We start from the raw sequence: 27,971 nt of genomic DNA on the forward strand, positions 1-27,971 counted from the left end.
CCAAGATACTATAAAACAACAGCAACACAAACAGAACATCTGGCAGAGGTAACATGAAAATCATGGTGTCATTTTCTATGATGGTTCTAAAGAATTCACTCATCTTAGAGAAAATTTAAGGTAGACTTTTGTAAATATAATGTAGTTTTTTTTACTGTGCTCTGGACATGTTTTTATGACTAAATATAAGTAACATGTTAATTAGTTAAAATGAGTTCAAATTGCCCTCATATTGCGATCAGTTTCCAAAAAAAATTACTATCCTGCATGTAAATTTTACCAAAGAAATAATTTTGTGTACTTGAGTCATTTAGTCTAGAAATATGTACTTCTTAAAAAGCCTCTGGTGTAATTAGCACGTAGTTCTTATTCTTTATGACCTTTTCATGCTTTAAAAAAGAGACAGTAGTTCTCATATATGCAGAGTCTAAACTTATTTTTTAAATAGAAAGTTGAATGTTGTAGATGGACGTATGATTCAAATAATATAGCATAAATTATCACAATTGGAAAGAAAAGAACATTAGCATTACATATCTCCCTGGAGAAAGTTACAGTAATGGTGAAAAAATAACAACAACAACAGCTGTCTCTAGAAACAGTTGTAAAATGCACTAATTTTTTAAGAAACTTTACTTATGTCTCATAAATAAGCCCACAGTTCATACCTACTGTCATTCTTATACCCTAAACTTAGGGAGGGTATGTAACAATGACAATCCCACTTTTTAATATTTATGGGAGAGTTGTACTGATGCAGATGCAATAAAAATTCAACAGAATATAAAGTTCTACCAAGCACTAATTTTATCCAGATTTTAGATGTGCTTTTGGCAAAAATGAAACAATAAATAACTTGAGGCATAAAAATTATAATTTCACAACTTGAAGACAATTTAAGGATTATCGCAGATGTTGCTCCTTGTTCACCCAAAATCCAGTATCCCTTCAGCCATAGAAATAGAATTTTGGCCAAGCTCATGTCTATTCAGCCATACCACTTTTCTTAGCTTTGTTTAAATTTAGGTGTGGCTGTGTGTCTAAGTTCTTACCAGTGGAGTACGATCAGAAGAATGGGTGCCACTTACAGGCTGTGGAGTTAACTAAGGGTGTGTCTCTTCCATATTTTCTTTCTTCTTCCCACCAACTGAAATCCAAGAGAACACAACTCTTATTATGCGGACCACACCAATGCCTAGGGTTGGAGTTAGAATATAGTATAAGGAACCTAGGTCCCTTAATGAACAAGGTAGAGCAGATTTTCTTGGTAACCTGGAACACTCACCTTGGACTGCTACAAGGGGGAATAATAAATTTCTATTTTTTTCACTTAGTTATTATTGTAGATATATATATGTGTGTGTGTGTGTGTGTGTGTGTGTGTGTGTGTGTGTGTGTATATATATTTTACAGAAGCCTAGCTTTGAACCCAAGTAATATACTGTGGTTTAGCTTAACCCTTTCAGTGTAGAGATCTGGAAAGAGGAAACCTAGGGACATTGTTTAAGGAAATATTGATAGAAAATGGTAGAGCCAAAACTTGAACTGCACACCTGGGCAGTTCAGTACATTAAATATATACTAACAATGACTTTATAATTAAGTGACCATGGAGCAGAAAGCCGCACAGGCAACAAGTCATCACCAAATTGGAATGATTACACCTCATCCCTGTCCATAGAACCAGGCCAGGTAAAGGTCACCATAAAGTAAATGAACCTAAATCTTCAGGGCTACTCACTTGCATGGGCCCTTTTCAAGTTTTTGGAGGGGACTATAAAACTTGAAAATATAGAATATTTTAATTGAAATTGTTTAATCTACCCCTAACATTCCAGAAATTTAAGGAGAAGAATATACATGGAGACCTATGTGAAACAGGTCTGTAATAAATATTATGGAGAACTGCTGGGAAATGGTGTCTTATTTTTCAAGACTCTGTTGCATTATTGCTATCTAAGAGGAAGACTCATCAACACATTAATTTGTTTTTTCTGTTACCTAAGTGCTTTCTCTACTTAAATCCTTCCTGAACTCAGAAACGGAGTCAGACTCACTTCATGGCACTAACAATCAATGACCTTTTGTTTTCAGAATTTAAACAGAAGAGAAGTATTTCCCCAGGGCCTGATGGTGTTATTCATGCCAGTAGATGTTTAAAGTTGTGAGTTTCACTGTATCAGCTCTAGATACAAATCCTGAATGAGAGTCATGCATGATTTTTTTAATAAATGTTTTTGTGAGTGTTTGTGATATGAGGAGTCTTCTGAAGTGTGAAGTTTAAGACAGTATTACTTCTTGTCTGGTTTTTAGGGCAATACTGACTATGACTTCTCTTCCGTGTCATACTCTCCTGTGTTTGATAAGAGTCTGTGTGGCTGTAGGACATGTTCATACTGCAATACTATTTCTTTTCTTGTACTTTTCTGCCATGAAGCTGAGTGAATTGTCACAGTGGGTAGTAGGAATATCCTTGCAAGCCATTCCCTACATCACATGTTGAAATGACTGTCAAACACATAAATACATCTCGCTAAACTTAAAGTATCTTAATTCAGCTTCTCCTCAGCCAGTTCCCAAAACAATGTTCTGTTCAATTCTTGCACCATAGGTATGTCAAGATTTTAAAAGCCTTAAGATATAGTATAAAAGATTAAGAAGATAAGTACAAATAAAAAGAAGATTGTTGAGCATTTGTTCAAAATGTCGATAAGACCCAGATATGTTGTGTTAATTGCAATTTGGAAAGATGTTTTGAGATAGTCAGTTAAACAAGTGAAAACTTATGGAATCCAGAATTGATGTACATAAAGTATTACTTTTTGTCATATTTACATTTATTTATTAAATAACAGAGAATATTGTAATAAAATATCAGGTAAAATCAGAGCAACAATTTATTTAGAGAAGACACAAATTTTAGTAGAAAAAGGAATATATTTTTCGATTGTTAATCAATGACAAGAAATGTGACTTATGAAGATATCAGAAAAATATTCCTTTCTAATTTCACAAAAAACATTAACATCAAAGAAATAGCATAAAGCAAAATATGCTACTCTAATAAGGCATTGATGTTAAAGTAGTCAGAGAATCATTATTTCTAAAGGTACTTAAGATTAATCATCACAGAAGAAAACTGTAAATGCTCTGATATCTTACAGCTCATTTAAGAAATAACCTGCTAGAGGTTTTACATGTTACCAATTATAAGATGTGAAGGTGATATATATTTTTCTAAAGTATATAATACAATAATAAATAATAAAAGCAAACAATAAATGCTTGTTTTATTATTTAATAAATACTAATGAAGAGAAACAATAAATAATAAAAGTAAACAATAATAAAAACAAATTTTAACCAGCTATGTTAGAGAAAAGACTCAATTATATTTTAATTCTTTCAGTAAAAACATTGAGAAGTCATTTTTTAAAGACTGTTATTTTTTATTATAAAGACACACTTTGTAGTTATGATTAAATCAAAAGTAGAGTGAGCAAAGCTTTTCTCTGTGTATGTTTTCTTTTTTTAAAATTAATTTTTATTGGAATATAGTTGCTTTACAATGTTGTGTTGGTTTCTGCTGTACAGCAAAGTGAATCAGTTATACATATACATATATCCATTCTTTATTTAGATTCCCTTTCCCTCTAGGTCACCACAGAACACTGAGTTCCCTGTGCTATACAGTAGGTTCTCATTAGGTATCTATTTGATACATCTTATCAATAGTGTATAAATGCCAATCCCAATCTCCTAATTCATCCCACCCCTTCCTTCCTCCCTTGGTATCCATAAGTTTATTTTCTACATCTGTGACTCTGTTTCTGCTTTGCAAATAAGTTCATTTTTACCATTTTCTAGATTCACATATAAGTGATATTGCATGATGTTTGTCTTTCTGACTTATTTCACTCCATATGACAGTCTCTGGGTCCATCCATATTGCTGCCAATGGCATTATTTTATTCCTTTTTATGGCTGAGTACTATTCCATTGTATATATTTACCACATCTTCTTTAACCATTCCTCTGTCAATGGACACTTAGGTTGTTTCCTTGTCCTGGCTATTGTAAATAGTGCTGCAGTGAACATCGGGGTGCATGTGTCTTTTTGAATTATGATTTTTTTCCGGATATACGCCCAGGAGTGGGATTGCTGGATCATATGGTAGCTCTGCTTTTAGTTTTTTAAGGAACCTCCATACTGTTCTCCATAGTGGCTGTACCAATTTACATTCCCACCAATAGTGCAAGAGGGTTCCCTTTTCTCCACACCCTCTCCAGCATTTATTGTTAATAGATTTTTTGATGATGGCCATTCTGACGGTGTGAGGTGATGCCTCATTGTAGTTTTGGTTTTCATTTCTCAAATAATTTAGTGATGTTGAGCATCTTTTCATGTGTTTTTTGGCCATCTGTCTGTCTTCTTTGGAGAAGTGTCCATTTAGATCTTCTGCCCAATTTTTGATTTTTTTTTAAATTGAGATGCATGAGCTGTTTGTATATTTTGTACCAGAAACTTGTGCTATTTTGCTATTGCAACCCTATCAGACTAATACAGTATATTATATATATACATATTCTGTTGTTGTTGTATGAGAAAGAACACGAGCCTTGTGGTCTGACAGACTGGATTTGTAGGAAATATGCCTCTGCCATTTATTACTGATGTGACCCTTTAACTGTGGTTACTTTAATTAAGCTAAACCTAGAGTTTCCTGATCGGTTAAATGGACATAATGATCTCTACTGGATGTACTTGTACAGATTGCATATGTTGATATTTACCACAGACCTGAAATCTAATAACCTATAGGAATTAGTCCCTTTTTACTACTTTTGATCACAGAAAGCAATATTCCTGCTGCTCCCATTCAGCAAAGACAATGCACTTATGTAATATTGCCAAGTAGATCTCCTTTAATAAAAGATTTTATCATTATAATCTCCCTCAGTGTGGGACAATTAACATGAAAATAATTTGACACCATTATATACCATTTCATTTTGTACATTTAAAAACTGTTTTGAAGCAGAGGATAGGATCTGGGGCATAGGGCAAAAACTGTAGATTGAAGGTTGGAAGGGGGTTGCAAAAGGCATTGTTAGTAGGAAATCAGAATCATAAAGCTTTGTTTTGGAGGTCTGGAGGGCAGAACAAGGTTGAAAGTAGTGGTATTTCTAGATATTTGGAGGACCGACCTGGGTGAAGAGCAGAAAAATACTCAAAATAAGATAGGCAGATCAAGGTGAACACCATCCACTTCAGTTACATGCTTTATGGAGTTGCTTAGATTTTAAGTACTGTCAGTTTAAGAGAAGAGAGCAAGAGACAGAGTGTTTTAAAGAGTTCATATGTTATATCGTGGCCATGAACTGGTGTTTCACAAAGAAAGGATTCTTATAATGACAAAGAGGAAGATGGCATGTAGGGGAGAGAATATTGCTTGGACTTAAGGTATGTGTGAAGCCCCAAAAAGCAAATATCTGCTAATAGTCGCTGCAAACTACTGTGCAGTTCTTATCTAAATACAGAATGAAATGTAGAGTTGGTTACATTTGTGTGCTCTGCCAGTGCTTACATTTTTCTAGAGATAATGATTGCTATTTAAAGTGTGCCTTTGAATCTAAGATGTAAAATCAGAAATCAAGTGGGCACTTTGTAAACTATAATACACCATGCAAATGTTGCTATTTATATATAGAGAGAGAACTGGAAGAAGCAAACATCTTGCCTTAACATACCCTTAATGCATGTCACCGGCTTCAGTTTCCATAATAATTGAAACAGAACAATATACATGTTATTCTTTGATCTGTGAATTGCACAACGTCTCCCACAAAGGCTTTTCTGAAATTGTAAGGTTTATATTTAAGCAGGATCTCAAATCTGATGTATTTTCCCATTAGTTTACATATCTCGTAAAGTACATTTTCTTAAATGAGAAGGGTTTAGAAAGTAGTGCTCAAAGTTTACCTGGAGTGAGAAACTAGTTTGGCTATGAAAACTGGCTTTAGCAATGATTGCATTCTCTACTCACCTAATCTAGCACTCATTACATCATTATCTTCTCTCCAGTTGCAACAAGGCTTTGTGTTATACTCATGAATATTGATAAAACGTCCTACATGTATTAGCTCTAGGTCTTTCATGCTCAAAGTGATTCTCAGGTTTTGTAATAACTGATATCCAGTAACTCCTTGTACAAGGAGTCAGTAATTGCCGTTCTTCCGTATATAAAAGTTTGAGAGTATCCTTCCATTTTTTATTGGAGTCAGTACCCCATCAGAATTCTAAAATTAAGATATTGATTTTTTTATTTTACTCATCAGAAAGGTAAAGAAAAAAAAAGTCCTTTGAGGTACATTGTGTTTCTTTGTTTATATTAAGAAGCTAATATTCTAAATTGTGAGTGTGCTTCTTTCAGTGAGACTAAAGACATTTTCTCCATTAACTGGAGTAATTTAGAAAACAAGGATAAGGAAGCATGCATCTGTTTTCCTAATAGTTTCCGTAAGAAAATTTGTTTTTTTTTTTTTTCTTAGTGGATGGTTTTATAAATAGTCTAGTTATTTTGATAGCTAAAATCAAGTTTTGTGGCTTAAAAAATTATCCATTCATAAACTTTTTCATCTCATACATTTCCCCATCTCAGTAAAAGATAACTCTTTTCCAGTTGCTTCTGCAAAAGACAGTGGAGTTGTCTTTAATGCTTCTCTTTTTTTAACATTCTCTGTATCTAATTTATCAGCAAAAGCTGACAGTATACTGAAAAGAAATCAAATCTATCTGGAATTCTTCCAGTTTTTACCACTACTAATATCTCTTAGCTTCTAATATGCCAAACAGATATTGGAAAGTTATTACCTGTTTTCACCCTTACTCTCCCCCTTCACCAGTCCATTCTCAATACTGGATCCAGAATTATTCTATTAAAGTTCAAGTCACATAATATCTCTCCACTGCTCAAATTCTTATACCAGCTTTCAAAAAAGTAAAAGACCCAAGTATCTATTAACTGTAGAATGGATAAATAAATCATGATATATCTGTACCGTGGAATACTATACAGGAATGAAAATGAAAAAAATACTGCTACTTGCAGTTAGTTGGGGTAGACATAAAAACAGTGTTGTGTCAAAGAAGATTAACACAGAAGAAGAGGGCATAGTTAGATTATTTTTCATAAAGTTCAAGTATAGGCAAAATTAGTCTGTATTAACTAAAGTTAGACTAGTGGTAGATTTTGGGAGGTGTGGTAGTAACTGGAAGGGAATATGAGGGGTATCTAGGATGGGGTAATATATTATTTCTTGTTCTGGATGATGATTAAACATATATTCACTTTATTAAAAAATCAAATATACCTTTGTGATTTCATTTTTGAATATATTTGTTAATCTTGAAAAAATGCTTACTTTTGTAAAGAACAGATTGTTACATGTGGATATCTATCTGTCTATGCCTATGAATATGCGAAATTATTGTGCAAGTGCGAAAAAGTTATAACTTGTCTAGTTTTTATGTAAACATGTCTTGTATTGAAAAGGTATGCATTTTGTGACACAGAATGCTTTACAACATGAAGTCAAGCCAAACATAGCCAAGATGATGACTCATACAATTTATTCTTATTACTTTACATTTTAAACTAGGAAAATGAGTTTTATAAATAAATAAGATATTGGCTGTGATAGAAATTGTGATAAAATCACATATATTTGGAATACTTCATTTTCTCCATAGCTGAGTAGGTAATTGTAACATCATATTCTGTGTATCTACCGTGGCATTTGTCAGTATCTGACTTTTTCAAGAAAAATGAAGAAACAGTTTGCACGGTGGGAGGCAAGTGTCACATTGTAAATTTCTACTTCTGTTAAGTGTTATGAATAATAGTGCAAAACATTAAATGAGATATTGTTTAAATTGGTTTCACTTTAAGCAGCTGAGGTAACATTAGATAAGTTACTGCCACACTGTATTTTTGTGTCTTGAAAGAACAACTGCAGACTCCTAAAATAGTTTAGTAACCTACCACCAGGAACTTGCATACTGGGAGAATTAGGCTATTTCATATAAATATTTTAAATCTTTTTTAATGTCTGTGGAAGACTAGACTTTTTGAGTGAGCGTATATGGATCATATTATGTTATAATTGACCCTGAGGCTGTATCCCAATTGTGCTATTGTGAAGAACACGTTAAAAAATATACTTTCAAAAGAAAATTTTGTATATAAATATGGTTTTTAAAATATATTCTCATATAACAGGAAATACCATTCCAAAACAAAAACCAAAAACCTTCTAACTAAAATGGGAAAATCATCCACATTGCCCATATATGGTTTTAACCTTTGTTTTCTCAGTCACGCATCTACTGGTACCGTAGACTGTTACCTCCCTGGTTTCCCTCCCCACTCGCCATATGGCTGGTCATCTGTTATATGATAAGATAATACAGCATGTTCCAGAGTCTACAGGGGAGATGTCTTTGCTGTAGAAAGTATTGTCCAAATCTCAACAAACCTGGGCTCGATGATTCTTCATGTGTAAATCACACTTTGCTCTCAAAATATATAAATAAATAAAAGTAAATTAATCTCATTTTTTTCTGTTCACTAGGATACAAGCACCCTTCCTTCTGCCAACGTATGTGGCCAGATTCAAGCTTCCATGGTTTCTGTGTAGGCTGGCATCTTATTCTCTCTTCAGCTTTTCTCACGTGACTGAGTAATTAGTTAAAAGCCCACAGAAGATGCTTTTGAAACACTAGACAACCCGCTCTTTTGTACATAATGGACTAAATAGCAAATTCTTATTATACTTTTACATATGTCAGTGTGAAATTGAGCAAGAAAGAAAAATCCACCCTCTAAGAGATTTGGAGTATATTCAAAATGAGTATGTGAGCATTTCCAGCAACAAATATATATTTGTAAGGCTTTTATGTTTGTTTGAGGCAGGTAGAAAGCAACTTCGAGTTTAATCGGTATAAGGACAGTATGGGAAAGCATTTTACTCATCTTCCAATATTGAATGATACTATAGATAGAACACCAAGATACTAGAAGCATGCTAAAAATTATAATTGCTTTTATAATTACAAAAAGACTACTTTCTTTTTTTTTTACTGACGTACAGTTGAATTACATGTTGTGTTAATTACTGCTGTACAGGAAAGTGACTCAGTTCAAAAAGACTACTTTCTCAGTGAAAAGTTTTCAAAAAGTAGAGAGGCATAGACAGTAAACAATGAAAGCTCTTTCATATTTGCAACCCCACAGGTTACCATTATTAACTGATAAAAACAAGCAAGCAAAAAATCCTTTTTTTCCCCTTTTCATTTTCTCTGTATTCTTACGGGTTGAGATGTAAAAATGAGAATCCATTCTAAGTAGGTGAAAGTTAAGATGATGACAGACATCTCTTACTCCTTTCTTTCAGGGTCAGACTTCTGGAAAGTATCTTGCTCAGTCTTTAGTTCGTCAGATATTTTTGTCTACCTTACGCAATCTATTCTTTTCAAGAGAATTCATGATAGTCTAATTACCAAAGGCTCAATGCTATTTCTTATTTTAATCCACCTGTCTTTTTCATTGACACTGCTGACTAGTTACGTTTGTTGACTCTCTCTTTTACTGCATTCTGTATGATTCTGGACTCTCTTGGCTATCTTCCCACTTCTGTTTACTTCTCAGTCTTTGCCGGCTTGTCCTACTCCGTTATTTCCTAACACTGGTATTTTTTTTTTTTCTTCCCAGCATTTTCTCCTTTCTATTAGATTATCCATTCTCCTTGAGTAATATAATTAATACCCCAGGTTTCCACTAAAATCCATGTTCGTAACGGTCTTTGGAATGCTCCATTCAAATCCTCCAGCCTCGTATGATTCCAGCTACCCACTGTTTCCATGTCTAGATCCAGGTGGCTGAGAGTTACTAGGGAAAACACAATATGGCAGACTGATATCACTATAAAATAATGATTTTGGGCTTCCCTGGTGGCACAGTGGTTGAGAGTCCACCTGCCGATGCAGGGGACACGGGTTCGTGCCCCGGCCCGGGAGGATCCCACATGCCGCGGAGCGGCTGGGCCCGTGAGCCATGGCCGCTGGGCCTGCCCGTCCGGAGCCTGTGCTCCGCAAGGGGAGAGGCCACAGCAGTGAGAGGCCCGCATACCGCAAAAAAAAAAAAAATTAAAAAAAATAATGATTTTAACTTCATTTGATCCCTTAATATCTCCAAATCCTACAGAGTTTTTTCTGTCTATCCAGATCTCTCACTATTTGGAGCTACAATTTGAAAACTTCTATACTCTCTTCAAACTTGCTATTAATGCATTCCACATTAATGTTTGCTATATGACCTTGCCTCCTACTCTATAGATTAAAAAGAACAAAAACAAATGTCAGTATTCTCTACCAAACTACATGCCTAGAACTTCTAACATATTCTGGATTCTTCCATTTCCAGTAGAAGAGTTGTTCCTATTACCCGTAGCCAACATTCCCAAGTTCTTCTGGACCTGTTCCTTCTTGTATTCTCAGGAATCTTACTTACTTAATCATATTTATATTATATGTTTTATTTATGTTTATTTATTATGTATTTATACTATGTATTTTTATGTGTGTTTTACTTCTTAAGTGGATTCTCCCCCACATATTTTAAACATGCGCAAGTTACATTTAAACAAAAATTCCTCCAGTTATAGGCTGCCTCTGTCTCTTTCTTCCTTCATAGCCAAACTTCTCAAAAGATAAGATATTATCTTTGTTTCCCCTCTTCCTGTTCATTTCTTCAATTGTCTGGCTTCTGTCTCCATTACTTCATATAAATGGTTCTTCTTAAAGTCAACAATTGTTTAAATAATACTAGAGACAAGGTACGTATTTCACTTTTCAATGTATGTAAAATTTCCTAACATTCTACAGTGTAGACCACTTTCTTCTTGACACGGTTTCTTCCGTTGGCATCCATAAACCCACACTCTCCTGGCTTTCTTTCTGTCTTTCTTGGCTTTCCATTCCATGACTCCTTTGCAAGTTCATTTTCTTCTTAGGTCTTTAGGTGTCCTCCAAGGTACAATGTTCTCCTTACTCCAAAATCTCTCCCTTACCCCTTAGATTAGTAAGGTAATCTTATTCATTCATTTTTAAGATTAAAAAATTCTTATGTTGATCACGGTTAGATGCAGGTTATTCAAAAATCTATATCTCCATAGCCTTCTTCTGTATGCCTCAGACCTAAGAACTCAATAGCATTTATATTTCTACTTAGATAATTCAAAGGTGCTTCCAACTCAGCATGTCCAAAATTAAACTCATGGCCCTTCATTCCAAATCACCACATTGCCACCACTTTCACTCTCTTTATTGCTACTCTGCTTTCAAATCCATTACCAGATTTTATTGATTCTATTTCTTAAATACCTGTTGTGTTCACTTTTCTTAATTTTCTTTATCATCTGAGTTAGAGCTTTCATTATCCCTCACTTTTGATCATCGTAATAGTCCCCAGCTGGTGTACCTACATTCACTTTTGACCATTTCTATTTCTGTGTCCGTAGGGCAGAGTGTTATTTTCAGAATACAATTTTCATTTCTCGTATACAGACCTCAGTTCTACTCCTCTTATATACCCACTGCATAATATCATTTAATAACTTACTGTTGTTCTTGGGATAAAGAAGACAATTTTAACATAATTTTTAAGGAATCTCATGAGCGAACATCTTACTACATTTTCATATTTTTCTTATGGGACTCTCACCTTTGTTTACTGCGTTCCAACTAAAAAAGACATTTATTTTCTCAAAAGTATGAATTCACCTACCTTAGGACGTTGGCTAATTCCTTTTTTTTTTTTTTTTTTTGCGGTATGCGGGCCTCTCACTGTTGTGGCCTCTCCCGTTGCGGAGCACAGGCTCCGGACGCGCAGGCTCAGCGGCCATGGTTCACGGGCCTAGTTGCTCCGCGGCATGTGGGATCTTCCCAGACCGGGGCACGAACCTGTGTCCCCTGCATCGGCAGGCGGACTCTCAACCACTGCGCCACCAGGGAAGCCCGGCTAATTCCTTTTTTAAAAAATTTTATTTTATTTACTTTTTCATACAGCAGGTTCTTATTAGTCATCAGTTTTAACACATCAGTGTATACATGTCAATCCCAAACACCCAATTCATCCCCCCCCACCCCGCCCGCGGCTTTCCCCCCTTGGTGTCCATACGTTTGTTCTCTAAATCTGTGCCTCAACCTCTGCCCTGCAAACCGGTTCATCTGTACCATTTTTCTAGGTTCCACATATATGCGTTAATACACGATATTTGTTTTTCTCTTTCTGACTTACTTCAAGTCTTTAGGTCCATCTGTGTCTCTACAAATGACCCAATTTTGTTCCTTTTAAAGACTTAGTAATATTCCATTGTATATATGTACCATATCTTCTTTACCTATCTGTCTGTCGATGGGCATTTAGGTTGCTTGCATGACCTGGCTATTGTAAATAGTGCAGCAATGAACATTGGGGTGCATGTGTCTTTTTGAATTATGGTTTTCTCTGGGTATATGCCCAGGAGTGGGATTGCCGGGTCATATGTTAATTCTATTTTAGTTTTTTAAGGAACCTCCATACTGTTCTCCATAGTGGCTGTATCAATTACATTCCTACCAACAGTGCAAGAGGGTTTCCTTTTCTCCACACCCTCTCCAACAATTGTTTTTTGTAGATTTTCTGATGTTGCCCATTCTAACTGGTGTGAGGTGATACCTCATTGTAGTTTTGATTTGCATTTCTCTAATAATTAGTGATGTTGAGCAGCTTTTCACGTGCTTCTTGGTCATCTGTATGTCTTCTTTGGAGAAATGTCTATTTAGGTCTTCTGCCCATTTTTGGATTGGGTTGTTTGTTTCTTTAATATTGAGCCGCATGATCTGTTTATATATTTTGGAGATTAATCCTTTGTCCGTTGATTAGTTGGCAAATATTTTCTCCCATTCTGAGGGTTGTCTTTTTGTCTTGTTAGTAGTTACCTTTGCTGTGCATAAACTTTTAAGTTTTATTAGGTCCCACTTGTTTCTTTTTGTTTTTATTTCCATTACTCTAGGAGGTGGATCAAAAAAGATCTTGCTGTGATTTATGTCATAGAGTGTTCTGCCTATGTTTTCCTGTAGGAGTTTTATAGTGTCTGGCCTTACATTTAGGTCTTTAATCCATTTTGAGTTTATTTTTGTGTATGGTGTTGTGGAATGTTCTAATTTCACTCTTTTTACATGTAGCTGTCCAGTTTTCCCAGCACCACTTACTGAAGAGACTGTCTTTTCTCCATTGTATATCCTTGCCTCCTTTGTCATAGATTAGTTGACCATAGGTACGTGGGTTTATCTCTGGGCTTTCTATCTTGTTCCATTGATCTATATTTCTGTTTTAGTGCCAGTCCCATACTGTCTTGATTACTGTAGCTTTGTAGTATAGTCTGAAGTCAGAAAGCCTGATTCCTCCAGCTCCATGTTTTTCCCTCAAGACTGCTTTGGCTATTAGGGTCTTTTGTGTCTCCATACAAATTTTAAGATTTTTGTTCTAGTTCTGTAAAAAATGCCATTGGTAATTTGATAGGGATTGCATTGAATCTTCAGATTGCTTTGGATATATAGTATATAGTGTAGTCATTTGCACAATATTGATTCTTCCAATCCAAGAACATGGTATATCTCTCCATTTGTTGGTATCATCTTTAATTTCTTTCATCAGTGTCTTATAGTTTTCTGCATACAGGTCTTTTGTCTCCATAGGTAGGTTTATTCCTAGGTATTTTATTCTTTTTGTTGCCATGGTAAATGGAAGTGTTTCCTTAATTTCTCTTTCAGATTTTTCATCATCAGTGTATAGGAATGCACAGATTTCTGTGCATTAATTATGTATCCTGCAACTTTACCAGATTCATTGATTAGCTCTAGTAGTTTTCTGATGGCATCTTTAGGATTCTCTATGTGTAGTATCATGTCACCTGCAAACAGTGACAGTTTTCCTTCTTCTTTTCCAACTTATATTCCTTTTATTTCTTGTTCTTGTCTGATTGCTGAGCCTAGGACTTCCAAAACTATGTTCAATAATAGTGGTGAGAGTGGACATCCTTGTCTTCTTCCTGATCTTAGAGGAAATGTTTTCAGTTTTTCACCATTGAGAATGATGTTTGCTGTGGGTTTGTCATATATGGCGTTTATTATGTTGAGGTAGGTTCCCTCTATGCCCACTTTCTGGATAGTTTTTATCCTGAATTGGTGTTGAATTTTGTCAAAACCTTTTTCTGCATCTATTGAGATGATCATATGGTTTTTGTTCTTCAGTTTGTTAATATGGTGTATCACATTGATTGATTTGCATATATTGAAAAATCCTTGCATCCCTAGGATAAATCCCATCTGATCATGGGGTATGATCCTTTTAATGTGTTGTTGAATTCTGTTTGCTAGTATTTTTTTTTTTTTAAGATGAAAGTTACTTTAATTTATTTATTTTAATTTATTTATTTTTGGCTGTGTTGGGTCTTCGTTTCCGTGCGAGGGCTTTCTCTAGTTGGCGGCAAGTGGGGGCCACTCTTCATTGCGGTGCGCGGGCCTTTCACTGTCGCGGCCTCTCTTGTTGTGGAGCACAGGCTCCAGATGCGCAGGCTCAGTAGTTGTGGCTCACGGGCCTAGTTGCTCCGCGGCATGTGGGATCTTCCCAGACCAGGGCTTGAACCCATGTCCCCAGCATTGGCGGGCAGATTCTCAACCACTGCGCCACCAGGGAAGCCCTGTTTGCTAGTATTTTGTTGAGGATTTTTGCATCTATATTCATCAGTGATATTGGTCTGTAATTTTCTTTTTTTGTACTATCTTTGTCTGGGTTTGGTATCAGGGTGATGGTGGCCTCATAGAATGAGTTTGGGAGTGTTCCTTCCTCTGCAATTTTTTGGAAGAGTTTGAGAAGGATGGGTGTTAGCTCTTCTCTAAATGTTTGATAGGATTCACCTGTGAAGCCATCTGGTCCTGGACTTTAGTTTGTTGGAAGATTTTTAATCACAGTTTCAATTTCAGTGCTTGTGATTGGTCTGTTCATATTTTCTGTTTCTTCCTGGTACATTCTTGGAAGGTTATACCTTTCTAAGAATTTGTCCATTTCTTCCAGGTTGTCCATTTTTTTGGCATAGAGTTGCTTGTAGTAGTCTCTTAGGATGCTTTGTATTTCTGCGATGCCTGTTGTATCTTCTCCTTTTTCATTTCTAATTTTATTGATTAGAGTCCTCTCCCTCTTTTTCTTGATAAGTCTGGCTAATGGTTTATCAATTCTATCTACCTTCTCAAAGAACCAGCTTTTAATTTTATTGATCTTTGCTATTATTTTCTTTGTTTCTATTTCAGTTATTTCTGCTCTGATCTTTATGATTTCTTTCCTTCTCCTAACTTTGGGTTTTGTTTGTTCTTCTTTCTCTAGTTCCTTTACGTGTAAGGTTAGCTTGTTTATTTGAGATTTTTCTTGTTTCTTGAGGTAGGTATAAACTTCCCTCTTAACTGCTTTTGCTGCATCCCTTAGGTTTTGGATTGTCGTGTTTTCATTGTCTTTTGTCTCTAAGATTTTTTTTATTTCCTCTATGATTTCTTTAGTGATCTTTTGGTTATTTAGTAGCGTATTGTTTAGCCTCCGTGTGTTTGTCTTTTTTACATTTTTTTCCCTGTAATTGATTTCTAATCTCATAGAGTTGTGGTCAGAAAAGATGCTTGATACGATTTCAATTTTCTTAAATTTACTGTGGCTTGATTTGTGACCCAAGATGTGATGTATCCTGGATAATGTTCTGTGTGCACTTGAGAAGAAAGTGTAATCTGCTGGTTTTGGATGGAATTTCCTATAAATATCAATTAAATCTATCTGGCCTACTGTGTCATTTAAAGCTTGTGTTTCCTTATTAATTTTCTTTTTGGATGATCTGTACATTGGTGTAAGTGAGGTGTTAAATTCCCCCACTATTATTGTGTTACTGTCAGTTTCCTCTTTTATAGCTGTTAGCAGTTGCCTTATGTATGGAGGTGCTCCTCTGTTGGGTGCATATATATTTGTAATTCTTATATGTTCTTTTTGGATTGATCCCTTGATCATTATGTAGTGTCCTTCCTTGTCTCTTGTAACATTCTTTATTTTAAAGTATGTTTTATCTGATATGAGTATTGCTACTCCAGCTTTCTTTTGATTTCCATTTGCATGAAATATCTTTTTCCATCCCCTTGCTTTCAGTTAGTATCTCTCCCTGGGTCTGAAGTGTGTCTCTTGTAGACAGCATATATATGGGTCTTGTTTTTGTATCCATTCATCAAGCCTGTGTCTTTTGGTTGGAGTATTTAATCCATTCATTTTTAAGGTGATTATTGATATGCATGTTCCTATTATCATTTTCTTAATTGTTTTGGGTTTGTTTTTGTAGGTCCTTTTCCTCTCTTGTGTTTCCCACTTAGAGAAGTTCCTTTAGCATTTGTTGTAGAGCTGGTTTGGTGGTGCTGTATTCTCTTAGCTTTTGCTTCTCTGTAAATCTTTTGATTTCTCCATTAAATCTGAATGAGATCCTTGCCAGGTAGAGTAATGTTGGTTGTAGGTTTTTCCCTTTCATCACTTTAAATATATCATGCCACTCCCTTCTGACTTGTAGAGTTTCTGCTGAGAAATCAGCTGTTAACCTTATGGGAGTTCCCTTGTATGTTATTTGCCGTTTTTCCCTTGCTGCTTTCAATAATTTTTCTTTGTTTTTACTTTTTACCAATTTGATTACTCTGTGTCTTGGCGTGTTTCTCCTTGGGTTTATCCTGTATGGGACTCTCCGCACTTCCTGGACTTGGGTGGCTATTTCCTTACCCATGTTAGAGAAGTTTTCGACTATAATCTCTTCAAATCTATTTTCGGGTCCTTTCTCTCTCTCTTCTCCTTCTGGGATCCCTGTAATGCGAATGTTGTATTTAATGTTGTCCCAGAGGTCTCTTAGGCTATCTTCATTTCTTTTCATTCTTTCTTCTTTCTTCTGTTCCACAGCAGTGAATTCCACCATTCTGTCTTCCAGCTCACTTTTCCATTCTTCTGACGCAGTTATTCTGCCATTGATTCCTTTTAGTGTATTTTTCATTTCAGTTATTGTATTGTTCATCTCTGTTTGTTTGTTCTTTAATTCTTCTAGATCTTTGTTGAACATTTCTTGCATCTTTGCCTCCATTCTTTTTCCAAGGTCCTGGATCATCTTCAGTATCATTATTCTGAATTCTTTTTCTGGAAGCTTGCCTATCTCCACTTAATTTAGTTGTTTTTCTGGGGTTTTATCTTGTTCCTTCATCTGGTACATAGCCCCTCTGCCTTTGCATCTTGTCTGTCTTTCTGTGAATGTGGTTTTTGTTCCACAGTCTGCAGGATTGTAGTTCTTCTTGCTTCTGCTGTCTGCCCTCTGGTGGATGAGGCTATCTATAGGCTTGTGGAAGTTTTCTGATGCGAGGGACTGGGTAGACCTGGCTTTTTCTCTGGTGGGCAGAGCTCAGTAAAACTTTAATCCACTTGTCTGCTGATGGGTGGGGCTGGGTCCCCTCCCTGTTGGTTGTTTGGCTTGAGGCCACCCAACACTGGAGCCTACCCAAGCTCTTTGGTGCGGCTAATGGCGGACTCTGGGAGGGCTCACTCCAAGGAGTACTTCCTAGAACTTCTGCTGCCAGTGTCCTTGTCCTTATGGTGAGACAGGGCCACCCCCTGCCTCTGCAGGAGACCCTCCAACACTAGCAGGTAGGTCTGGTTCAGTCTCTATGGGGTCACAGCTCCTTCCCCTGGGTCCCAGTGTGCACACTACTTTGTGTGTGCCCTCCAAGAATGGAGTCTCTGTTTACCGCTGTCCTGTCGAAGTCCTACAATCAAATCCCACTAGCCTTCAAAATCTGATTCTCTAGGAATTCCTCCTCCCGTTGCCAGACCCCCAGGTTGGGAATCCTGATGTGAATCTCAGAACCTTCACTCCAGTGGGTAGACTTCTATGGTATAAGTGTTCTCCAGTTTGTGAGTCACCCACGCAGCAGTTATGGGATTTGATTTTATTGTGATTGCACCCCTCCTACCATCTCATTGTGGCTTCTCCTTTGTCTTTGGATGTGGGGTATCTTTTCTGGTGAGTTCCAGTTTCTTCCTGTCGATGATTGTTCAGCTTTTAGAGGGAGTGAGAGCACATCCTTCTACTCCGCCATCTTGAACCAATCTGGCCTTGGCTAATTCTGTACTCCTTGATTCAGATATCTCCTCGCCACCTCCTTCTAACTTCTGCTCCTCTTTTAGTTCTCTGGCTTCCCAAATAGTCCAGACTTATTAAAAATTATTTGATATATGCTTGCATAATTTTCAGTAACTTACTTTCATCCTTAACATATAATTGCATTATTATTTAATTTATTTTTTCTCCTCTAATCTGTGAATTCCATAAGGTTATAGACTGTTTCTGGTTTTTGTTCACTGTTGCATTACCTGTGTCTAGTTCAGTACTGGGCACAATCTAGTATTTAATTAATATTTGCTGAATGAGTAAATGGATGCAATCCTTATTTGTGCATTGGATTCAGGTTTTTGTTGAGTGTCCTTTTAAATTTCTAATTGAGTCAAATCACAAACTTTTAAGGAAAAACTACCTATGTAACACTAATACCTACTTCAGGGAATAATCTACCTTTAAAATATGCCATCTTGCTTATACTGTTCCTGCACAGAATCCTTCAACAATTTAGGCAGGTGGACAATCATTTGGTATAATCTCCCTATACTCTTACTTTTTGAAATGCATCCAATTAATTCCTATTTCCTTTTGGCTGTCTGATACCATAGGTCTTGACTATTATAACATCTGTACTGATTATATCACTGTTTAAAGAATTTATGTAAGTTGTCTAGAAATGCTTTTTCAGATAGCTAAAACAAGTAAGAATTTCCTGATTTGCATTTTAATATTAAAATTGATATTCCCTCAGTTACAGTATAATAGCTATGCCATTGGTAAATGCTTATTTATTAATGGCTACTAAGAAGGAAGTTTTATAAGTTCAAGGGTTAGCTACTTATTATACTACAGAAGACTCTCTCAGTACTGTTGGATGTTCTGGTTGGGGAAGAAAAAGAGAATATGTGCACTAATAATTACTAGTATCACTCTTGTTTTTCAAACACCAGGAAGGTGTATAAGTTAATACTCAGATTACCAACCTAAAAAAAAACGTTTCCAGTTTCAAATAATTAAAATCGGATCTCATTCATCTTCAACAAGGACAAAAATTCCCTGGGTAGGACCGTCTAAGCTCTGACTTCACTTCTCTAAACCCTTTCATGTAGGTTGGCTTCATCTTTTAACTGTTAGCAAGATGGCTATAGCATTTCTGGGTATTAAACCTGTACACCAAAATTTTCCAGAGGCAGAAAAAGAGTTATATCATTTTGAGTCCCTTTCTAAGAGCCCAGATGTGGTCTCATGTCTCCTTGCTTAGAACTGAAGTGCATGCGCATTCTTAAACCAATCCCCGGCAAGGACAAAGGGTCCGCTATTTTTGTCTTGGACAATTAGATCCTACTCTCTGAGTCTGCAGAACGGATATAGTTTGAAGTACATGACCTACTGGAGGAGATTTGATACGTACACAAAAATCAGTATTTGCTTAGGGGAAACTGGGTAGAGAACGCTGAGTGGTTATTTAAGAGCTGTCTGCTGCAGTCAGCATTCATTCACTCATTAATGCTGTATTGAGGACCTACTATGTAGTATTATAAGTATTCTGATGAGGTAGTACATGGATGCACATCCAAAGGGCACAATCAACACAAGAAGAATCAAGAAGAACTTGCCCAAAGGAAGGACTGTCTTGGCTGAGACCTAAGTTATAAGTAAGCGTTAAAGGAACAAAGAGCTCATGAAGAGTGTTCTAGACAGAGAAAACTGGTTAAAGAAGAAAATTCTGTCATGTCTGCCATTTCTTCATTGTGCGTGTCGGTATATATATATATATAAAGAGAGAGAGGGAGGGTTTACTATGTGCCAGGAAGGGTTCTAGTCTTGGGATTAGAGTCCCTGGCCTTTTGGGGTTTACAATATAGTGGGAGGAACAGTCAATGAACAGATATATGAACATATATTATCATGTCAGTTACTGATGAGTGCCTTAAAGAAGAAGCAGGCAAAGGGCCAAAGAAGGATGGGAAATGACACTTTGCATCCATGCTTCTCAAACGTTAACGTGCATATGAGTCAGCTGGGGATATTACTAAAATGCAGATTTTGATTCAGTTGATCTAGGATGAGGTTTGTGGTTCTTTGTTTCTTGTAAGCTCCTGGGTCTTGTCAATGCTGCTAGCTCATGAACCCCACTTTGAGTTGTGAGCCTTTAAGGGTGATATTTGAGCAGAGACCTGAGTGAAATAAAGGACTGGGCTCTTATAGAGAATAAAATTCCACGAGAGGACTAAACGCAAGGTTAAAAGATTAGTGTAGTTGGACACAGTGAATGAGGGGAAGAAAGATAGTAAATGAGGTTAAAGGGATCTCCCAACAGTCAGATCATGGAGAGTTTGTAGGTCATGCAAAGGATTTTAGATAGCTCTTAGTGTGATGAGATACCCTTGCAGGATGAAATGTGGATTAGTCACTATTCTCCAGAGAAACAGAACCAAACAGAGCAGAGAGAGAGACAGAGACAGAGACAGAGAGAAAGATTTTAAGGAAGTGGCTCATGAAGTTATGGAGGCTTGCAAATCCAAAATATGCAGGGGTAGACCTTCAGGCTGGAGACCCAGGGAAGAACTGACTATGTAGTTTGAGTATGAAGGCTGTCTGCTGGCCGATTTCTCTCTTCCTCAGGAAGGCCAGTCTTCTTAAGTCTTTCAGTTCATTTGGTTAGGCCTACCCATATTATGGAGGGAATCTGCTTTACTCAAAATCTGTTGATTTAAATGTTAATCTCATCTGAAAAATACCTTCACAGCAACATCTAGATGTGTTTGATTAAAAATCCGGGTATGGTGGCCTTGCCAAGTTGACACATAAGATATAACACAGAGGGCAGGTAAATATGTGATCTGGTTTTATCATTTCCATCTAATAAATATTGGTCATGTCTATGATGTCAGTGGGTCACACTTTATGATTTCCAATGTTCCTGTTAGTTCCAAAATCCACAACTCTATGATATTCCCATTAGATAATCCCTCGGACCATATACACTTGGAACAAAACTTCTAGTTAGGAACCACATTGACGCCCAGTGGTGTTCTCTGTGTTATTTTTTTTTAGAATTTTCTGAGCAAATAAGCAGACCCCAGATCACCAAGGTTATGAAGCAGGTCAATTCAGAATAGACAGGACATGCTTCCTGAGCCCAGTTCTCAACAAGTAGAACAGTCTCATTAGATTTGTCTTTGTGAAAACTACTTGCCTTGGCATCTCAGAGGCAAGGAAATAAACAATTTGCTCTCATGTGCAGTAAGATCGAAGAACTTACTTTAATGCAGGTCTTAACCAGATTCTCACTGCAAAGCTACCGTAATAGGACTATCTAACCTGATACAGGATTTTTATATGGCAAAGATCAGGATGTTGGGTAATATCAGATATATTTTGTCACGTTGAAGGTGATCCAAAGTCTGAATACTTACTTACCTTATTTAAATATTTGAAAATTTTACCACCGTGTACAAGTCCCGAAAGATGTTTTCATCTTCTAAGAACACACAGTGTTTCCCAGGAGGGAGCTTCCGTTGCACATCAGCCTATTGATTTGGTGATCAATCACTATTGCCCTAAACTTTAAAGTAAGACAGCTGTCTTATATTGAATGTGTTCTGCATGTGGCTGACTTTTATAGTACGTCTCTTGGGACATTTTGTTAACTCCTGACAGGCTATTTATTTGTAGCATAGCTGTAGCTCTGAAATCTATTGTAATCATTAGGTAGCCTTTCCCACTTCTGAAATTCTGCTACCGTTTGTCCTTTCTGCACCCTATGTCATTCATTCTTAATACCAGATACCATATGGAATCAAGGAAGAAAATCAGCGTTTCTCCATTGCAAGCCCGTATTTGGAATTTAGTTGAATAGGGACACTGTTTAAAAGCATGTTCCAGTTTTCTGGTTGAAACTGTTTTTTGTGTGTTTTTGGTTTTGGTTTTTAATATAGCTGGCTACCTTCAGAATAATTCTCCATTCCAGTTAGCCTATAAAAGGCACATGTCTTGTCATTGTTAAATCCAGTTTAATAATCTTATTTTCCTACGTTTAAGAGAAAGATTTTGACTTTTCATCTTCATGTGCTATACTTGCTCCTTGAGGAGGAAATAGCAGTCATGTCAGGGGAATAATGCTCACAGAGAAGCAAGTGTGAGTGAGAACATTGTGGGGAAGAATGAATTGGATTAAGCCCTGCTGAATAGGAGATGACATTTAGAGGGGAAATTTAGACCTACTATCATGCACTTCCTGGAAATATTTTAGTTGAATTTTTTTTCTATTTCAAAATAATGCATATTCACTGGAGGCCTGAAATGAAAGTCAAAAGTCTCCAGAGATTTAATTTCATGAAATTTTGCCCGATAACATATTTTCCCTTCCTCATAATTTTTCGGAGACTCTAAAATAAAGATATTAATAAGATTTTTTGAGAGAAAATACTAAACCAGTTTCCATCAAATACTAAGTATAGGGCTTCCCTGGTGGCGCAGTGGTTGAGAGTCCACCTGCGGATGCATGGGACGTGGGTTCGTGCCCCGGTCCGGGAAGATCCCACATGCCGCGGAGCGGCTAGGCTCGTGAGCCATGGCCGCTGAGCCTGCGCGTCCGGAGCCTGTGCTCCGCAACGGGAGAGGCCACAACAGTGAGAGGCCCCCGTACCGCAAAATAAATAAATAAATAAAATACTAAGTATATAATTGCACATGGAACCGGAAGGATCCTGTGCCCCCAGTTAAACATCTACACTCCTTACCTCCTATCTATGAAACGTGTTCCTTCCTTATGCTGATTTGTAAAAAACAGGGAAGGGACCGCTCCTCTACTCCGACCATGTAGTTTCTTTGCTTCTCCAAAATACCTTGCCCAGTTCCAACTTTTCTTCCATAGCCTGAATTAAACCTATTTTTTCCAGGCCGGAGCAAGGGAAGGAATAGTTCCTGAGTTTCTTCTTGTCATATAGGGGATTATTTAATTTCCTTTCAGATTACAAAGTATACATGAGTCTCATAACTTTCATAGCTTATTCTGGTCTTGGGAATGACTTTTCATATAGTGCTAATGCTTTCCTGGTCATTTTTTATGGAGTTTGGGGAGTCACTTTTTCTGCATGTTCTTCTACTCACATCTTAGCCTGAAGTCTGTTATTTGGAAAGTTTTCAAGTTGAAAGAAGAATTTCAGCTAGATCATTTAGAAGTAATAGAAATGCAGAAGAGAAAACATGTGAACACAGAAGCTAGGAGAACTGCAGTAAGAAATAATAATTTAATGATAGGAGATAGCAATTTAGTGCAAGGAACTGCTTTGTGTTCATTCATCCTCTAAAAATGCAAATGCATTCTTTTAGTTTGACCTTTAACTTTAGAAAATCATCCTTAAAGAAAATTTTGGAAAATAAAAAATTTTGTAGGAGATGAATACTGTTTTAAGTGCAAAGGATTATTTTAATTTCTAATGACACTAACTCTGCACTCAGATCTTAGTTCATATCCTGGTTCTTCTACTTCCAGCTACTTAGAACTTCAGTGAAATTACTCAACCATTCAGCTTCAGCTTCCTCGTCAACAAGGGAAACTGTTATTACCTGTATTATAGGATTGTTGTGAGAATGAAATGAAATAATTTACATACGATTATAAGATGCTTAACATAAGGACTGGCATTTTATAAGCCTTCTATAAATCTTGGCTTTCATTATTTTTAGTGTCACTGTCAGGTAAATGCTGACCTGGTATTATGGGCCTGGGACAAAATAGGAAAGAAACAGAGGAAAGGATGGTAGTAATAAATAGAATAGGAAGACGCATGTATACAAATGCTAATGAGATTATAATTATATTGATATTACATATGAGAGGAAAAATAACAGGCAGTTTTATCTACCAAGAATAAAAAAAAGGTAATATATGAAGTTCATAAATAAAGTTTTATTCATATGTAAAGTTCAGATTTCAAATCATTCTGTTACAAAGTAAAAGCAAATTGAACTTTATAGAAAGTTGTTATACATGGTATCAAATCATACCCCCCTCCAACTTTATTTGGAGACTTTCTTATCAATAAATAAATGGCATGTGAAACCAGTTTATTGCATTCTTTCTCTTTTAAATGTTCATTCTTTTTGAGGAGTAGAGAGGTTATCCATGTGGAGGGAATTTAAATAAAACTTTTTTTTCTGCAAGTAATAATTGAAGATATACAAGAATATTACCTCAGTAAATGAATGAAAAAAGAGCACTCTTTGAGATGAGGAAACGATTATAGTACTTTTGAAATATTACAACTTGTTGTAAGAGATAAGATGCAAGTAGAAACAGAAGCTATGTATGTGAAATACTGAGACATCAATCCTGTCTGCTAGAGGGTCTATAGATGGACTGCCATCCAAAAGCCAGGGTCACATCCTGTACTGTTTTATTCCTCTACTCATTAATTTCACAGAAAATCATTTTCATAGAAAATCAGTTTTTATACAAATGTATGACCTAATCACTCAGCAACATATTCCCTATTCTTTTTAAATTTTATTTCAATTATATAGTGTGTAATGGCCATAATAAATGGACTGTTGTTAAAATATATGCTACATATAAGTGTCTACTATATATATGGAATCTGAATATCTATAACTTCTTCAACTGTGGGGGTCACCCTTCTTTTTACGACTCATCTAGAATGATCTGTCTGCCTATGACTCCTCTTCCATGAGTGTACAATGTCCAGTCTTTTTATGAGATTCGCTCCACAAATTTTTCAGATCCCTGGGAAATACTCATGTCCCACAAGCATGTCTGACTTGCGCTTGTATTCTCTCACTCTCTACTCCAACTCCAGGCTCCTCTGTTGGTCAGTTTTTGCCAGATTGTAACTGTTTCTCCGTGCTACTACTTTTCCCTCTTTTATCACTTCAGCCCACACCAAGCTCTAACATTTAACACTTTTTTTTTTCCTGAAGGGCTGAGGATAGCTTAAGGAATTTAAAACACACAAAGAAAAATGTTTTAAAACAACAAACCAAAACAGTAGTCTAGACACCAAGGCTTTATTATAAGAAGTGAAATTTCTTGAGAGAAAAAGGGATTTGTGAGTTCCAAAGAACCAGAATTTATACTATAAATAATAGAGCAGGAAAGAATACAGAATTTGATGTCAGAGCAATGTACCCAGCAGTTGTGAAGAAGATAAAAGTTCAACCATTTGGTAAGTGAGAAATGATATGAGAACTTTTACCTGGGATTATATGCTGCCTAAACCCTTGAGAAGGTCCTAGTTCTCCTTCTCTGTACCCCAGACTGGGAAGAGTGGGAAAGTCAACAGAAACACTGATGAGGAAACGTAAGAATAAGGGACTTGTGCCCTATTGCAGGCTGATTAAAAACCTCTAGGTCAAACATGGTTCCCTGGTTTTAGCTTATTCATGGTTGAGGAAGTCTAAGCCGATGTTACTATAGTGTGGTCCACAAATCTGCAACTTATATGAGTAGATGGTTTTTTCTCCAATTCATTATTAGAATGTGTCAGAATCAATGCACTGGTTTGTTTATGGAAAAGGCCTTACTATGAAAACTGTCAGATAAACAGTACACAAAGTATTATATTTAATTTACATTCTGCTGCAAGATGATTATTTCCTTGTGAACTGGCACTTTGAATAGTATTTGTATAGACAAATGGAACTGAGGGCAGTATTGAATTAAATTATTTAAGAAAACTGACAAGAGAACATAAGTGAAAGCTTATTGTACCAGATATTAAACGAAGCATAAAAGCTACTATAATTAAAACAGTATCGTATAGGCACAGGAATATGCAAATAGATCTATGGAAAACAATAGAGAAGCCAAGATCAGATCCATATGAAACAGGAATTTAATCTAAGAAAAGTGGCATTTTGGACCATTTGGGAAAACATTTAATACATTTTGTTTTGACATTTCATTGTTTATGTTGGCAGAAACAAATGTTAAGTCCATTATTCGCATCATAACAAAAAAGTAATTTCCATAGCATTAGCTTGCTAGGGCTATCATAACAAAATGCCACAGACTGAGTGGCCTAAACAACAGACATTTATTTGCTTACAGTGCTGGAGCCTAGAAGTCCAAGATCAAGATGCTGACAGGGTTGGTTTCTGGTGAGACCTCTCTCTCTGGCTTGTAAATGACTACCTTCCCGCCATGTCCTCACATGGTCTTTTCTCTGTGTGTGAGCTGAAAAGGAGAGCTTTGGTGTCTCTTCATCTTCTTATAAGAACACCAGTCCTATTGGATTAGGACCCTGCCCTTATGATTTTGTTTAACCTTAACCATCTCCTTTAAGGTCCTGTTTCCAAATACAGTTGTGTTGGCAGTTAGGGCTTCAACATATGAATTTTGAGGGGACACAGTTCAGTTCATAATATATGTGAAAGAAAAAACACAAATGTTTTGATGAAATTATAAGGATAATATGTTTAAACAGTAAAGGAGTTCTACCATATAAAACACAAAACACAAATCTAGAATCCATAACACAGTGCTTTCATCCAAGTTGTTGATCACATCAGTCATTCTTTTATAGCTGAGTAGTATGCCATTGAACGGATGTATCACATTTGTTCATCCATCTGTTGAAGGACGTTTGGAATATTTCCAGTTTGTATGATTATGACTAGGATTGCTATAAATATTCATGTACAGGTTTTTGAGTAAACGTAAGTTTTCACTCTCTAAGGTTAATACCCAGGAGTGGGATTTCTGAGGCATACAGTAAGCATCTGCCTTGCATGTCTCCACATAGGCCATGTGGGAAAGGCTTAACTACAGCAGATCTAAGTCTTGGCAGAATTCCCTGCGATATTCCTGGAACATGAGAGCATGCCGGAGCTTGTGAACAAGACCATTTTCCACCTGCTTACCTATCTTCCCAGGAAGGCGTCATGAGGCAGTTTCTTATCACCTCCAGTGTTTTGAATAGATGTGAGAATTTTTGCCTTGCTGCCATTAGTGTACAACGACAGACTATAAAACAGCTTACCTTTAAATTGAAATTGGCTTCTCAGTGAGTAACAGGTTACACTGACACTCATGTCACATCGTCATATTATTTGGCCCCTTTTGTTTCAGTGTCATCCTTGGGGACCAGGGACATGGGGAGCTGGCACTTTTGCTCATCTTTCTTTTGCTTTCTTGTAAGTTATAAATTGTCTGGATCTAACAGGAATTTCTTGTTTCTTTAAAGACAAATCAGTCCTTTGCCAGGATTTTGAATTATTTACAATTTTTTAGAAATTATGAATAGAGCTTACCTACATATTCATTACAGATTTTTGTGTGAACATAAATTTTTATTTAAATTCCCAGGAATAGTATTGTTGAGGCATATGGTAAAGAAGAAACTACCAACCAGCACATATGTGAGAGTTCCAGTTTTTCCACGTTCCCACCAGAACTTGGTATTTTCAGGAACATTTAAATTGAGTTGTTTGTTTTCTTATTATTGAGTTTTGAGAATTCTTTATATATTTTGGGTACAAGATCATTATCAGATATATAATTTATAAATACTTTCTCTAATTCTGAAGTTTATCTTCTCGTTCTCTCAACAGTGTGTTTGAAGAACAAAAGTTTTAAATTTTGTTGAAATCTAATTAATAATTATTTATTTTATGGAATGTGCTTTTGGTATAATGTATAAGAACTCTTTATCTAACACCAGGTCATAAAAGTT

The 27,971-nt window shown here is 36.3% G+C and overlaps 1 protein-coding gene across 1 annotated transcript in view; it reads left to right on the forward strand.

The window, feature by feature from the left end:
* LOC101322709 (catenin alpha-3) overlaps window positions 1-27,971 on the forward strand; it is a 489,966-nt gene that overhangs the window by 28,178 nt on the left and 433,817 nt on the right. The gene's annotated exons all lie outside the window — the stretch shown is intronic.

This window comes from Tursiops truncatus, chromosome 16, assembly GCF_011762595.2.
Source record: "Tursiops truncatus isolate mTurTru1 chromosome 16, mTurTru1.mat.Y, whole genome shotgun sequence".
Taxonomy (NCBI): Eukaryota; Metazoa; Chordata; class Mammalia; order Artiodactyla; family Delphinidae; genus Tursiops; species Tursiops truncatus.